Source organism: Eulemur rufifrons, chromosome 7 (genome assembly GCF_041146395.1).
Source record: "Eulemur rufifrons isolate Redbay chromosome 7, OSU_ERuf_1, whole genome shotgun sequence".
In the NCBI taxonomy this organism is placed as follows: Eukaryota; Metazoa; Chordata; class Mammalia; order Primates; family Lemuridae; genus Eulemur; species Eulemur rufifrons.
In genome coordinates, this window is record NC_090989.1 from 208,422,980 (window position 1) to 208,439,966 (window position 16,987).

A 16,987-nucleotide genomic window follows, 5' to 3' on the forward strand; every position below is an offset into this window, starting at 1 on the left:
GGGTTTTACAGCAAAAGTTCCCACCCGGGTTCCCAATCAAGTCTGTCTATTCAAATGAAAACTTGAAACTCACTTAGTCCTGGTTGGTCAACACAGCTACTCTCTGATTGATTGGTTGAAGAGAGCCCTGAAAGTCCCCTCGGTAAAAACATGTGGGCTTTGAGGGAACCCAGAGTACCTGTGTGACCCCCTAGTCAGCAAATAGCCACGTGGCTCTATTTAAAATTTGGGCCCAGCTAGCCACTTAGGATCATTTTGAAAGATTGGCTCAAACCTGTTGACAGACAGCATTGCATTCCATCAGAGTGCCAGGAACCTGCTCTGGGTCCATCTAGTCCCACATGGGGATCCTAGTGGCCTGGCAGTGGCCAATTGAACAACCAGAGCCATTTACTTACATGAGACACTCAAGTACCTGTTAAATTGGAATCAAAGTCTCTCAGGTTAAGTTGGTTCTAGTTTCCAGCTAGAGTGAGTTGAAAGTCTCAATGGTTGGGTCAACATGATCTTTGTAGGGGATTAAAAACAAGCTAGGACTACCTTAAAGGGGAGCCAAAGGCTTAGCCCAAATATGACAAGGATCATTAATACTTGTAGGGTGAAACACAGCAGGGATCCTATACCAATGGAGAGTCAACATTTAACCCAGCAAGCCCAGCCAGGGGGCTTTCTGAAGACGTCCCTTTCAGAGATTTGGCTAGCTTTAAGACCTTAGAGTTTTCCAGTTTGAGCTGATTGGAGCCAGATGCAACAGCAAATGTGGGCAGCAGCACAAACACCATCCTGTTCAGTGTGGTGATAGTTTAAAGCAATGTGGTTTTCTAGAACCAGGCAAACAGGAAAGTCTAGGGACCTCTCTTGTGCACTGATGGCTTGGGTGGACCAACTGAGGGCAGGCGACTCTATTAATGGTGCAGGAAAGGTTTATGACCGTATATTCATTCCAAGCAGAATCTAGTCCAAACCAGACCCCAGAAGCCATCCTAATCTAGCTCCTTCACTGGAGTCAATACCTCTGGGCAAATGGCATCCTTGAGAATGTCCTCAACTATAATCTAAGGGATTACTATCAACATGGCATTGTGCCCTAAGACTCTATGTAGCTCTTAGGGAGTAGGGTGGATAGCACTGGCAAGGCTAACTGAATAGATGGGAATTTGAGTAAAAGCTGTTTCTGTGGAAACATCTCCTGGTGTTGATAACTCAAGCATTATTTAGCCTTTTTGGGAGAAGAAAATATATACCTGACAGGTTTCTAGAAAGTCCCTTTTTAGGATGTGTGGGAGCCCACAGGTCTAGCAAAACAATGACTGCCTTTGAGGGGTCCTAGTCGAAAGGGGATAGGTAAGGATTTAAGGACCATCGTATGTTGGTTGGCTACCCTGACCACCCGGGAAAATTCAGAACTTCAGGCAGGTGTGTTAACAATATGCCAGGGTTAGAGAGGACTGAAGAAAGGTCCTTGGGCAATGGCAGGCTGATTGCCACACCAGTCTTTGTCAATTGGGCTTTTGTTATTCCATTGGTCTGCTCCACAGGCACAGAGGACTGGGGGAGGTAAGCACAATGGAGATGTTGATAAGTTGGCCAAATTTTGCCAACGTTTTTAATAATTTGCCCTGTAAAATGAGTTGCTCAGTTCTCTATGAAGCTCCTGAGAGACTGGATTTAGGAGAGCCTATCTATACACAGTGAGAAGCACAGACATTGGGAGGTGACTCAATAAGTATCTTCTCCATGGCTTTTACAAAGGAAGAGACAGCATCTACTGCTTTGAGACAAGAGGGATGTCCCTGAGCAATAAGATCTAACTGCTGACCGTAGTATCCTATGAGCCTAGTTTGTCCCCAATTCTGATATATAATTTCTCTAGTTGGTTAGATTTAAGAAGGGGAAATACCCTGAATGTCCCTGGAGCATGCCTAGCCTGGATTGGGGGAAGAGGGCTGGGAAATTGCATTGGGATTTAGTTATAACCAAATATTGGAAGGAATTAAGAGAATCCAGGAACTAGTCCATTATACAGGCAGATAACAAGGACTTGAATAGAATACATAGGGTCACAACCTAATAGCAGATGTACTTTTGCTTTCCTTAGAAGTATAACTTTTTCTCTCTACATTGGTCATATAGAAAATCTGAGATTTAGAACCTCTTATGGCTAGGAAGCCAAACCAAGGCAGACTTTACATTTTATTAACAGTTTTAAAGTTCTTGGGCCTACCAAGAAGTGACCGTCTTTATTCACTCACTGTTAATCTGGGAACTCTTGAAGCCAGGAATTTTGTGCACATTTTTAAATATGACATTTCAGTCCAAACCTTGGTAACATAACCAATGTTTTCAATTCTATCCCACATATAAATAAAGAACAGAAGAGCAGATTTTTACTGAACTTATATGAATAAAAATTAGAATACTGGTAGTTTCTGAATTATAGAAGAATCAAGTAGGGAGAAAAAGCAACTGCTTCCACTTCTGTTCACAAAATCATACTTTACCAAATTATTGCAAACTAGTGACAGCTTATAAAAGAAAATTTTCTTGAATTTGGAAAATAAAACATTAAAGTCATAAAAACATTGTCATTGTCAATTACTTGATTTTATGTAATAAATTTTGTTCTTCTCAATCCTGATTAGCAATTTAGGAATACATCCAATTGCAAATACTTCCAGAGAAGGATTTAAAACAGTAACTGTGGATAACAAAAACTCAGAATAGCCATCATCAGAGATCTGATGAGAGCTTACAATTGACAGGGAAATGTAGGTATTTCTGTGGCATATGACCATTTAACATAATAATCATAATCATGACAGGTAATACACATCACAGCATATCAGAATGTCATACAATATGCTTAAAATTAAAATAGGTCTTAAAAATAAACTTACACAAATGTAACTTAAAGGAAGTTAAACACCATGCCTTATTTGACAGTGCTTCTTGTATTATTTACTAAATAAGCCTAATCATTTAATATCTTTACAAAATGAGAGGTACATCTTTTGAGGCTCTCCAGGGTGCCCACCTGGGAAATCTGAAAAGTAATCTTAGGCCAAAAGCCTTATGATTGGACTTCGATTTCAGGAAAACCTGCCAAAGATGTTAAAATATCCCAAGTATTTCCTTCAATAGAATCATGGGTCACTGCTAAATAACACTTACTCATTCAACCAGAGTAACCATAACAATCAAAAGACTTCAAAAGCAATATAGACGCTGAGCACGTGGGCTCACACCTATAATCCTAGCACTCTGGGAGGCCAAGGCAGGAGGATCACTTGAGGTCAGGAGTTTGAGACCAGCCTGAGCAAGAGTGAGACTGTCTCTACTAAAAATAGAAAAAATTTAGCCAGTTAACTAAAAATAGAAACAAAAAAAAAATTAAGCTGGGCATGGTGGCTCGTGCCTGTAGTCTCAGCTACTCGGTAGGCTAAGGCAGGTGGATCACCTGAGCCTAGGAGTATGAGGTTGCTGTGAGCTAGGCTGATGCCATAGCACTCACTCTAACCTGGGCAATGAAGCGAGACTCTGTCTCAAAAAAAAAAAAAAAAAAAAAAGCAATATAGAAAGTTACATGGGTATAAAAACTTTAACCCTTCTAAAGCTCATTTTTCCTAAGCAATCTTTGTTTCCTAGGCCAGTTACTTTGAACAATAAATGCATGATTCTTAGTAACAGCATATGACGTCCCGGTTAACATAAAACAATTCAAACACATCAAGAAAAGCCCAGAGTACAAAATCAAGTTATATTGGCATTAAACATTGCTTTTCTAGACTTTCAAGATAAATCTGAAACCAGGGAAACTAGACAGTTCTCAGAAAGAAATATGGCGGAAATAGAAACTTGTTCATGATTCAGAGAATAGCTGTTAAAGAGATTTCAGAATTAAAAATCAAAACCTCTTGTAATCTCACTAAGAGCAAATTAATATTTTAAGAAAACCCTTGTTTTAACATGGGGGACAAATTTTTATGATCTGTCAGCACATTCTAACGTCCAAGTTCATTCTTTAGAAATACCCATAAACGATTTCCTTCCATTTGCATCCAACTTAATCACACATAAAATTCCTTTCATAAAATTCACACTCTACAGACAACTTGTTTAAACCTTCATTTTTGCACTATAATTCCTGTTTCTTAAATAACCAGTCATTTTACTGTAGGACAAATATTTACCACACAAGACTCTTTCTCATACAAAATTATACCTCTTCACATCCATAATTTTCTTCACATCTCTCTTTCTTACTTACCAGTTTTCTTCTGTCTTACTTCTATTTCCTTCCCAAATCCATATTTTAAACCTCCATTTAAATAACCTCCAAATTAGACATAATTATTTTTTTCCTCACTAAAAAACACATTTTGTGCCTCTTATAATTTTGTCTTATTAAATATACCTTATCTTTTGGCATACTTTATATATATAATTATGTATTAATTAGAATTTTTAACTCAGTAACCTTAAATTTTATTAAGAAACAGCATAAAATTGTGAATTGTCTTTCACATATAGGAATTTTATAGATAAGAAATATTTCATAATTATTTTAAAAAACATGTTTCCCTAAAAGATAATTTTATGCATATATATAGACCCAAATACATTTAGTCTCTCTATTAAATTTAAGAAGCTAAGGACAACCATATTTATGTTAAACAATTTGTTTTATTTTTCACCTGATTTGGAAAAGACCCACACATTAAGGAGTATCTATTATTTAAGATTTCAAATCACATAAAAATTATTTACAGATATTTATCCCATTTACATTTTACCTCATTTATTTATTTTAAGCATTTTACCAAGATTACCAAGATGACTAAGACATTAGACAATGCTAGTCACCATTCCAAATTATTTATCTGCTAATCATTTCATATAACTGCATGTCAGGAAACTATCATAAAAGTGAGAACCTAAAAGAGAAGACACAGCCATTCCTATCAAACCAACAGGTTTAGACTAGTCTTATTCACCAAAAGATTACTAAATTATGTGCACTTGAAAAACACTGTGGCAAATAATGCTTAATTTATGAGTACTCATTTATTTATAAGCCAGTTCGGTACTGTAGACAAATACAACCAAATACAACCAAACTTGTATGTACTGCAGGATACAAATAATGACCTTGTAGCTTTAATTTTTAAAGCTTTAGCCAGGGGTGAGGTAATACTCACTAGTTAAAATGACAGATTCATAGTGCATCTCTGTCAAACTAATAATTTTCACTGAAATTTATCTGTCCCCAAGAGCTGAAGCTTTTCTTCAAATTTGAGAAAAAACATGGTAGCAAAGTAGACAGGCAGAATAGCAGGAAGCGGGGAGAGGGAGGGCTGGTGGAGGAAGCTTAGCTGTAGTGTTGGTTAGAAAGACTGTAAGTCTCTCTCCACAATTGTAACCCAGGGTTTCTACATTGTAGAGAGCCCCAGGTCCCATCATTTATGTTCACTCTTAACAATCTGCGGCATCTGGGACACTGACTGATGGGGTGGGGATGGTCAGGACATTCCTGTTGCCAATGGACCTCTTGCTTACAATATGCAAATTGATCCCAAGGGCAGATGACTCTTTTTGCCAGCCAGTGAGGACCCCAGGGATCTTAACCATGGCCATTTGTTTCCTCTAGCACACACTTTTCTGTGTCCAGGCTGATCATGGCCAAGAGCTGTGGTGAGCAGCATAGATTGTTATCTCCAGTCCCATTATTGTGGCCTTCCTGGACTTCATCACAGCTGTTAAACACCTGGAAGGCAATCTCAATTAATAGAGATATGGGCATCTCCAAGCCTCCTTCTATTTTTTGTAGGTTTTCTTTTACATCAGGGGCACTCTGACTGATGAAAGTCAGAGTAACCAGTCTCCTGTGACCTGGATGTTCAGGGTCCATGTCAATATAATCCCTATAGGCTTCTAAACCCTCTGGAGAAAGGCAGAGGGATTTTCATTTGGCCCTCATTGAACTAGTATGGCTTCTGCTGCTGGAGTCCTATTGACATTGCCCATTTTGTGTGCAACACTATCTGAGTTTCATAGAACAAAGTCCTGTACTGGGGAGGTGTTTTGGTTCTGCAACGGGGTGCTTAGGGGGATTGCTTCCCAGAGGATCACCAACAGGCTAGATTACCCCTAGTCACCTGGGAGCGTCCTAACAGGGTCAGAGAGAGCAAGGTAGTATGAGGACCCTCATTTAAATAATTTTCTGATTAGGCTGTTACTGCAAACATCAAAGTTTTTACCTTCCACTTAAGCCAAATATCATAACATATATCAAAACATGAACACATAGACAATCAGACCTGGACCAGAAATAGTTAAAAAAAACACCTCGGGACTATAACCCAAGATTTGGGCCTGCAGTGAGCACCTCAGCAGTTACAACCTTTTAGCATTCATCTGATTTGGGACTCTAGCCCAAATTGGATTTGAGACTATAACCCAAACCTGGTTTGGGACTCTAACCCGAACTTGATCCCTCCTCTTTAAGGTAGGATCTGAGTCACTATTTTAGGGAGAGGTTGGGACTCCAACCCATAATCTTAGTCCAAAGATTGGGACTCTAGGACAGTTTTAATTTGTAAGTGCATGTTAACGAGGTTACTTACACATGGAGCAGTTTCTTTTCTCAAAAGAAGAAATATGACAAGAGCTTCGAAGTGCCTTGTTGGAAAAGCAGTGACCTCTCATTCAAACCTCTAGATAAACTGGTTTAAGTGGCCACTTAAGGTTAGTGAGAGGGCCTGTAAGCCCCACAAGGGACAGTAGGACCTTGGGCAGGCCATGGTCCCTTCATGACAGTAGTCCCTTGGGCAGACCTCAGTCCCACCAGAATTGTTACTGAGCAATCAGTGGAGTTGCTGCCCCGCTGTAAATACCATGGCACTGGCCTTTGAGAAAAGAAAAGCTTTACGCAAACCAACTGGCAAGGAGACAGAAGAGAATGCTCAAATCCATCTCTCCGGGCTGGGGGCTAGGTTGGTTTTCATAAGCAGAGGGTAATGAGGCATGATGAACTGACGTTATCTTGCAATGAGGTGATGCCAGCAGGTAGGATCTGACTGGATTCTGCCGTGGGGTGGTGCCAGGTCTTGATCTGAATGGATCCTGGATCTTGCCATGCAGTATCTGCTTCTTAGTTCAATCTCTGCTCCTCAGTCTGAGCATGTACATTCTGCCCATGGTTGCATGCTTGGTTCATCTGGGCATGCTCAGTTTATGTGACCTTCAACCTGGGGATCTGTGGCAACTGAAAAACATTTCACAAGTTTGTTGCATGAAAATTGAGCCAGATGGGTCTGGTGTGGTTAAAATAACAACAGCAATGAAAAATGAATATTTTTTAAATGGGCATACCTCCCAGGATCTTAATTATTAAAAATTATTATTTTTCATGTATTCGGGACTCAAAAAGTTTAAAGGTTGGAGCAGGTCAGAGATACCTGCTCAGAGTACACATAATACCATAGCATAGATTCAAGCAATTACCTGGGGAAAAAACTCCATGGCCTAATTCACCTCATATATGCTGAGAAAGATGTATGGAAATGCATCATGTATGATAAAACACCATAAAAATGTATTCTGACAGAAGAACAGTGACATTTAATCTCTTAAAAACCTCTTTCATCTTCCTCTTCAGAGAACATTAATTAGAAAGAGATTCATTCCTGTAGAACATATTACCCAAATAAATAGGATGGTCTGTCAACTCCCGGAATTAATAAGAAACTTACGGTAGTTGAAGACTCAAAGTGTTTGTCAAAGACTAGAAAACTTAAGTGAAAGAGACAGCCTTGCAAAAATAACAGGAAAATACCTAGTCCCACCATTTCCCCAGTAACAGTTAAAGATCAATGCTATGAGTTCTCTCACTAACAGACACCCTGCAGGAGTTCTGTTTTGCACAACTTCTGAAGAAAGCTGAATGGGCAGAAAAGAGATGCAAATCTCTCTCTTTCAAAAATGTTTTTTTGCGAATCTGCTTTTACAGAGTTCCTGAGTAAGGAAAATTGACCTGGTGGAATGTTTCACCCAACAGCTACAGAATACATGTCCTTCTCCTCAGCTCATAGATCATTCTCAGGGATAGATCATATGTTAGGCCACAAAACAAGTCTCAAAAACTTCAAAAAACTGAAATCATACCAAGTATTTTCTCTGTCCATAATGGATTAAAACTAGAACATAAGGAACATTGGAAAATATACAAACAATAAATGGAAATTAAACAATATGCTCCTGAATGACCAGTAGGCCAATGAAGAGATTAAGGAGAAAATTTAAAAATTTCTTGCAGCAAATGAAAATGAAAACACAACATATCAAAAGCTCTGGGATACAGTGAAAGTAGTAACAAGAGGATAAATTTCATATCAATAAGTGCCTGCATCAAAAAAGTAGAAAAGCTTCAAATAAACAATCTAACAATGCATCTCAAAGAACTAGAAAAATAAGCGCAAACCAAACCCAAAATTAATAGAAGAAATTATACAGATTAGAGCAGAAATATATGAAACTGAAACAAAAAAATACAAAAGATCAAAGAAACGAAGATTGGTTTTTTGAAAAGATAAACAAAATTGACTCACCTTTAGTCAGACTAAGAAAAAAGAGAGAAGACCCAAATAAATGAAATCAGAGATGAAAAAGGAAACATTACAACTGATACAGCAGAAATCTAAAGGATCATCAGAGACTACTATGAGCAACTATATGCAATAAATTGGAAAACCCAAAAGACATGAACAAATTCCTAGACACATAAAACCACCAATATTGAACCAGGAAGAAATACAAAACTAGAATAAACTAATAACAGGTAATAGATAGACGTAGTGATAAAATTTTTCCCATCAAAGGAAAATCCAGGACCTGATGGTTTCACTGCTGAATTCTAACAAACATTCAAGAAGAACTAATACCAATCCTACTTAAACTCTTCCAAAAAATTGAGGAGGAGGGGATATTCCCAAACTCATCCTACAAGGCCCATATCACCCTAATACCAAAACCAGACAAAGACACACACAAAAAGAAAACTATAGGCCAATATCTCTGATGAACATAGATTCAAACATCCTCAACAAAATACTAGCAAAACAAATGCAACAACACATTAAAAAGATTATTCATCATGATCAAGTGGAATTCATCCCAGGGACACAAGGATGCCCCAACATACAAATTAATCCATGTGATACATCATATCAACAGAAAGAAGAACAAAAACCATATGATCCTTTCAACTGATGCTGAAAAAGTATTCAATAAAATTCAACATCTTTTCCTGAGAAAAACTCTGAAAAAACTGGGTATAGAAGGAACTTACTTCAACACAATAAAAGCCATATATGACAGACCCCCAGCTAGTATCATACTGAATGGAGAAAAAAAAAAAAAACAACCTGAAAGCCTTTCCTCTAAGATCTGGAACAAGAAAAGGGTGCCCACTTTCACCACTGTTATTCAATATGGTACTGGAAGTTCTAGCTAGAGCAATCAGACAAGAGAAAGAAATAAAGGGCATCCAAATTGGAAAGGAAGAAATCAAATTATCCTTGTTTGCAGATGACATGCTCTTATATTAATATCTAGAAAAACCTAAAGACTCCACAAAAAAAAAAAAAAAACCATTAGAACAGATAAACAGGCCGGGCGCGGTGGCTCACGCCTGTAATCCTAGCACTCTGGGAGGCCGAGGTGGGCGGATCGTTTGAGCTCAGGAGTTCGAGACCAGCCTGAGCAAGAGCGAGACCCCACCTCTACTAAAAATAGAAAGAAATTATATGGACAGCTAAAAATATATATAGAAAAAATTAGCCGGGCATGGTGGCGCATGCCTGTAGTCCCAGCTACTCGGGAGGCTGAGACAGGAGGATCGCTTGAGCTCAGGAGTTTGAGGTTGCTGTGAGCTAGGCTGACGCCACGGCACTCACTCTAGCCTGGGCAACAGGGTGAGACTCTGTCTCAAAAAAAAAAAAAAAAAAAAAAAAAACCAGAAGAAAAAAAAAAAAAGAACAGATAAACAAATTCAGTAAAGTTGCAAGATACAAAATCAACATACAAAAATCAGTAGCATTTCTATATGCCAACAGTTAGCAATCTGCAAAAGAAATGAAGAAAGTAATCCCATTCACAGTAGCTACAAATGAAATAAAATACGTAGGAATAAACCTAACCAATGAAGTGAAATATCTCTATGGTGAAAATTATAAAATATTGATAAACAAAATTGAACAGGACACACACACAAAAAATGGAAAGATATTCCATGCTCCTGGATTGGAGAAATCAATATCACTAAAATGTCCATATTACCCAAAGCAATCTACAGATTCAATGCAATCCCTATCAAAATACCGATGACATTCTTCACAGAAATATAAAAAATAATCCTAAAATTTATATGGAACCACAAAAGACCCAGAATATCCAAAACCATCCTGAGCAAAAAGAACAAAACTGGAAGAATCACATTACTTGACTTCAAATTATGCTACAAAGCTGTAGTGACCAAAACAGCACAGTACTTGCATAAAAACAGGCACATAGACCAATGTGCCTCAGTAGAGAACCTAGAAATAAATCTACACATCTATAGTGAACTTATCTTTGACAAAGTTACCAAGAATATACACTGGGGAAAGGACAGTCTCTTCAATAAATCGTGCTGGGAAAACTGGATGTCCTTATGCAGAAATATGAAACTAGACACTAATCTCTTGCCACATACAAAAATCAAATAAAAATGGATTAAAGACTTAAATATAAGACCTGAAACTATGAAACTACTAAAAGAAAACATTGGGGATATGCTTCAAGGCATTGGTCTTGGCAAGGATTTCTTGAGTAAGATCCCCTAAGCACAGGCAACCAAAGTAAAATTGGACAAATGGGATCACATCAAGCTAAAAAGCTTCTGTAGAGCAAAGGAAACAATCAAGAAAGTGAACAGACAACCCACAAAATGTCAGAAAATATTTGCAAACTACCCTTCTGACAAGGGATTAATAACTAGAATATATAAGGAGCTCCAAAAACGCAACAGGAAAAAATAAAAAAATCTGATTAAAACATGGCCAAAGAATCTGAATAGACATTTCTCAAAAGAGACATACAAATGGCCAATATGTTATGAAAACATGCTCAATATCATTAGTCATCAGAGAAACACAAATCAAAACTACAATTAGATATCATCTCACTCCAGTTAAAATGGCTTTTATCAAAAAGACAGGCAGTAACAAATGCCGATGAGGAAGTGGAGAAAGGGAAACCCTTGTATGCTCTTTTCGGGAATGCAAATTAATGCAACCACTATGGAGAGCAGTATGGAAGGTCCTCATAAAACTGAAAATAGAACTACCGTATGACCCAGCAATCTCACTGCTGGGTAAATATCCAAAGGAGAGGAAATCAGTATGCTGAAAAGATTATTTGTATTCTCATGTTTATTGGGGCACTATTCACCTCAGCCAAGATTTGGGATCAACTTAGGTGTCCATCAACAGATGAATGGATAAAGAAATTGTGGTACATATACACAACGGAATATTACATAGCCAAAAGAAGGAATGAAATCCTGCGATTTGTAACAATATGAATGGAACTGGAGTATGTTATGTTAAGTGAAATAAGGCAAGCACAGAAAGACAAATCTCCCATGTTCTCATTCATATGTGGGAGCTAAATATTAAAAACAATTGATCTCAAGGACACAGAGAATAGAAAGACGGTTCCAGAGGCTGGGAAGGGTAGCAGGGAGTGGGGAATAAAAAGTGGGTATGGTTAATGTGTGCAAAAAGGTAGCTAGACAATTAGATTTGATAGCACAACAAAATGACAGTTAACAACAATAAGTTAGATATGCTTTAAAATAACTAAAGGAGTGGAATTGGTAAGTTCCTAACACAAAGAAATGATAAAACATCTTAATCCTGAGGTGAAGGATACCCCAATTACCCTGATTTGATTAATTCACATTGTATGCCTGTATCAAAACATCACACGTACCCTATAAAGATATACAATTATTATGTACCCATAATAATTAAAAAGAAAATATATATATATTAAAAAAAACAATTATAAAAACTACACCAGAGTTGTTGTACCAAGACTAATCACACAAATCCTTTTTCTTACATTAGTCAAACCCTTGCAAATACTGATTTTTGTCTTTTGTTTAACAGAGAACAAGGCCAGGAGCCTGGCTGGTAAGAAATTCTTGCCCCTTTTGCCAGCTGGCCAGGTCTTTGGATTTTCACTACTGTAGCTTTTCAGAAGAAACAGAGTGGCTTTAAACTGTAGGGAGCAAGGCCCTTTCCCCCATAAGTTTCTCTGAAAAATCAGACATGAGGTAGATTCATTCACTGGAGAAAAAGGCATTTAAATTAATTTTTAAACTGTATACACAGGAGCCTTTAGAATGAAACTAAATTCCTCAATGAAGTACAGAGGGTTTTTTTGTTTGTTTTCTCTTTTGTTTTTGTTTTTTAAGAATGGGGGTTTAGAAGTTGCAAAACAGGTTTGCAAGAGAGAAGAGAGGCTAGCCAAGGTGGTCTTGTTATGCAAGTAAAACCTCACAGTTAGTAGCCCTCACAGAGAATAGGTAATAAATTTTTTTAAGTCCTTTAAAGGTGCCAGATTCTCACTTATTCTTTCCTAGATTGGGTAAATAAAGTCCTGGCTGTATTAATGGAGATCCTCTATAAATGTAAATTTTCTCCCACAGATGAGAGGTTTGTAGCATTATTTCTGTGCCAGCCACCTCAGAGTATGTCAAAGAAATATATTTCAGGGTAAAATATTATAATTTTTCTAACTGGCTGATGTATTGCAACTGTGGGAGGTTTAGTCAATTCTAGAGGCCTCATTTTCCATAATTTAGACCTTCTGTCAGTTTTGACCAAGAGTTGGCCAAAATCCAATGTAAGACAGAGTAAAACCAAAAACAGAAGAAATTACTACATAATTAATACATTGTTGAGATCTTTAAGTATAAATAGAAGTTACAGCCAGCTAACAATAAACCTTACCTTCAGCTAGAAAAGTCTAAAAGGAAATCTCAGATCAGCTCCTTACCTGGAGATGGGGCCCAAGCTGAACCTACTCTGTATCACCACGGAAGCAGGGAAACTCGCCTTCCTGTTTGGAAGCGAGCAAAACTCCTTAGAGGGGTTTTCCAGCAAAATAAACCTTAATATCAAGCCAAAAAGTTGAGAAGATTGAGGAAACTCAGGAGAGAGCTGTATTTTGGCCTTGGCAGAAACAAAAACAAATGATCTCTTGGAGTGAATCTCTAGCTGCCGCTACCTTAGCCCTGATGGGAGAAATCACTGTAAGTCAAAAGGGGCTCTACTCCAAGGTATCCACTCATGTAGTTGCCATGTGGTTGTCAACCCAAAATAAGTGACTGGGGCATACTCTGAAGAAAAATATATGTACTGAAGACATTAGAGATATCAGAAGAGGCTGCTTTGGACTAGGCTCAAACCCAGGCTTTGGTTCCCCAGGCCCACTCTCCACTGTGAGGATTAGTACTTCAGTGTATCCTGTCAATGAAAAAAAAAAAAAAACAAATTCTGGAAGATAATTGAAGGAGGTTTATTCTGAGCCAAATTTGACAACCATGACCTGGAGCCACACCCAAGAAGCCTTGAGCAAGTGGACTTGCTGTGGCTGGGTTACAGTTTGGTTTTATACATTTCGGGGAGACAGGAATTACAGGGAAAGTCACAAATCAATACATGGAAGGCCTACATTGGTTTGGCCCAAAAAGGTGGGACATCTCAAAGCAGGGACTTACAAGTCATAGGTGGGTTTCGGGATGCTTTAGTTGACAATTGGCTGAAAGAGTTAGGCTTTGTCCAAAAGACCAGGAATCTGCAGAAAGGAATGCTTGAATTAAGATAAGGGTCTTCTATCTTTCATGTGATGCTATACCAGATTCACTTTGGGAAATAAACGTCATAACAACCTGTTTACTGAGATTTATCATTTGTAGGCATGACTCACCAGGCTCCCTTACAAAAGGATTTTTTTTTTTTTTTGCGGGAAGCAAAGAAAAAGATCAGAGTTCAGTCCTCATAACCCATTTCTTCCTTTCATGTGTATTACACATGTTCTGAAACTTTGGAGAGCAGAAATTGTATTTTGGGCAGAGTAAGAAAAAATAGGACCAATATAATATATGAAAGATTTAGAGAAAATGATTAATCCATGGATTTGAAAATAATGAATTAGTTTGCCACAATATGTGTATGTGTCTGTGTGTATTATAGCAAGTTCCATAAGTGCTTGTGCAGCTTTTATAACTCAGAATTCTGTTACTAACCAAATAAATATCATTTGGAAGTTTAATGATTTATATTTTTACTATGCTTATTTAGTTTTGTAAAGTTTAAATAACAAATCATTAGTTTGACTTTTTGTGTCAGCCCATGAGCGAAGACAGCAAAGGTTAACATAAACAATAACAACTAAAATATTCAAAATTTACAAGATTGAAATAAGTATAAAGTTAAGTTCTACTTCTGAGTTGATGAAAGAAGAAAGCTTAGTTTGTGGGAAAATTATGAAGACAGAGGAGATTTTGAGAGTAAAAATCCCTAGAAAATAAACAAAATTCCTGGGAGAATTTCAGACTTTCAAAGGCTAGGAAATTGGTGGGTTCAAGCCAAGATCTCCAGAAGATCAAAGGAACCAGGTAATATCTGGGTTGCAGAGAGAAAGAATAGAAAATTGACTGAGGTCTATCTCTGACAGGCTGAGCAGGTGGAGTCTGAAGGAGGATCTAGAAGGCCCAGGGAGGGGAGGGATCTGCAGAGCAGGGTGGTGGGGGAGGGACTGTGGTTCAGCCTCCTCCCCACATCATCAACCCCACCCTCAGGAGCCCTGTGTGATGAGGGGCCACAGCTCTGTGATGCAGGCCTGGGCCCTAGTCAAAAGGCCCAAAGGCAACGCCCAGGGCTCAGTTGCTTTAGGGCGACAGTGCGATTCAGAAGATGGAGAATCATCCATTTCCTCTGAATAGCGATAGTGCCACATGGCTAAACCCCAGCTCCACTTCCTGGATGATGGATATCATCCTGGGCATCCTGTGTGGACTGGGGCTCTTCCTTCTGTTACTCCCCTGCCTTGGGAGTGATCCATCCTCACCACCGACTGGGCAGACAAGCAGCATCGGGAAGGTAAGGAACTCTCAGCCCAGAACTAACAGAGAATGATTCTCTCTTTTCTTTCTATTTTTATTTCCACTTTTCCAAATTGACTAGAGATTCCTGAGATGGGAAATTTCCTTGTCCTCCTAGGCCCAGGCAGGGCAGGAAGGGGTTAGAGTAGTATAAGATTTCTAGACTAAGCTCTCAGACACCCTTGTGGGTACAGAGGAGGCATCAGGGCAAAGTCAAATGCCAGGACTCAGGAACCAGGAGGAGGCTATGAAAGGGTTGTGATCTGTGTGGGTGGACGGCCCTCAGTCCTGGTTCATCAGTCATCAGTTGCCTTCCCATGGCCAGTACCTGTAGCCCAGCCCATCTGTGTCTGGTGATCTGAGGCCTGTGCTGAGCCTCCCATCAGAGGCTGGAGTGGCCTCTGGCCTCTTTGAGAAGCAGAATCCTGCCTGACAGCTCAGAGGCACCTGTACATTGGAGTCTTGAGTGCTCAAGCAGAGGAACAGCGACAGAAGACACTCATGGTGGATCTCATGTCAAAAATTCTTCTTTGCATTTTTTCAAAGAAGGAAAACAGACAATATTTTTATCCACTTTAAAAATGAGTGAAAGCAAAGAAAAGAAGGCAGAGATCCATTAACTAGATGTAGAAGGTCACGTCTTCCATAAGGACTAAATGTCTGCAGCTTGTCTGGGGAGAGGTGAGTGAGGACTGGTCCCAGCCTCTCAATCTTTCCTGTCTCTCAGCCTCCAGTGGGGAAGAGGGGGAGGCCCAGGCGCAGGAAGAAGAACTGCCCTCTAAAAGGTAAGGTTCTGCCTGTGTATCCAGAGCCCCCAGGGGGGAATTTAGCTTCACTGTCCTGAGGAATGAGTCTCCCAGGAGGTCCATTGAAGGCCTGAGGTGGGTGGAGGTGGCATCCAGGGAAGGATATCAGAACCCAGGATTCTTCTCAGATCCCAGGCTGGGCATGAAGCCAGGTGGGCCGAGAATGGGTGCTGCCCAGTAGGGGCCTGGATGTGGCGGTGTGGCCTCCAGGCCCAACTGTGGACAGCTGCTTAGCCTGGCTAAGGCTGGTTCTTCTTTGAGCAATCCCTGTCTGCTCCCCCACAGGGAGGGTGTGAGGCCCCTGTGGGATGGATGTGGGAGCACTCTGTACATGATAAAGTGCTGCACACCAAGCTTCCTGCTGTCCCTCTCAGGGTCACATGGCCTTGAGCCCTGATGCTTGTGCCCTAGGGTCTAATCCCCCCAGTCTGCTCTAGAGGGACACTCGGCCTCCTGCAAGATCCTCAGGCCCATCCCTTCCCCATCCTAACCTGGCTCCTGATTTTCAGCTTGTAGAGATTGCCTGGAGGAACTGGAGGGGGCTCGGGACCTGGTTTTGCTTCTGCAGAGGTGAGGCACTCTCCCCTTCTCTCCTTGTTCTCCTTCCTACCAGGGCCTGGAACAGGACTCGGGGGCCTGGGGCTGACCTGGGAGGGGGAGACCATGGGATGGGGACAGGATGTGGCTACAGCCCTGGGTCCAGGGAGAGGCAGAGCTTTGTGAAGTCAGCATGGGGGCAGTGGAGGGCCCTGGGCCACACCCTGGCCCCACCCACCCCTGCTGCAGCTTGTGCCTCCTGTCTTCTGCAGCCACCTGGAAAAGTTCCGGGACAAAAGGGGCTTTTGTCAGCTCTCCTGTCCAGATCCCCCAGGGAAAGTATGCAAACCAGCACCTGCCAGAGCCTACCAGCCACCTGGGGAGCGTGCGGAAGATGCTTCTCCTGCCACCTCATCCCCATTGGCTTCCCCGG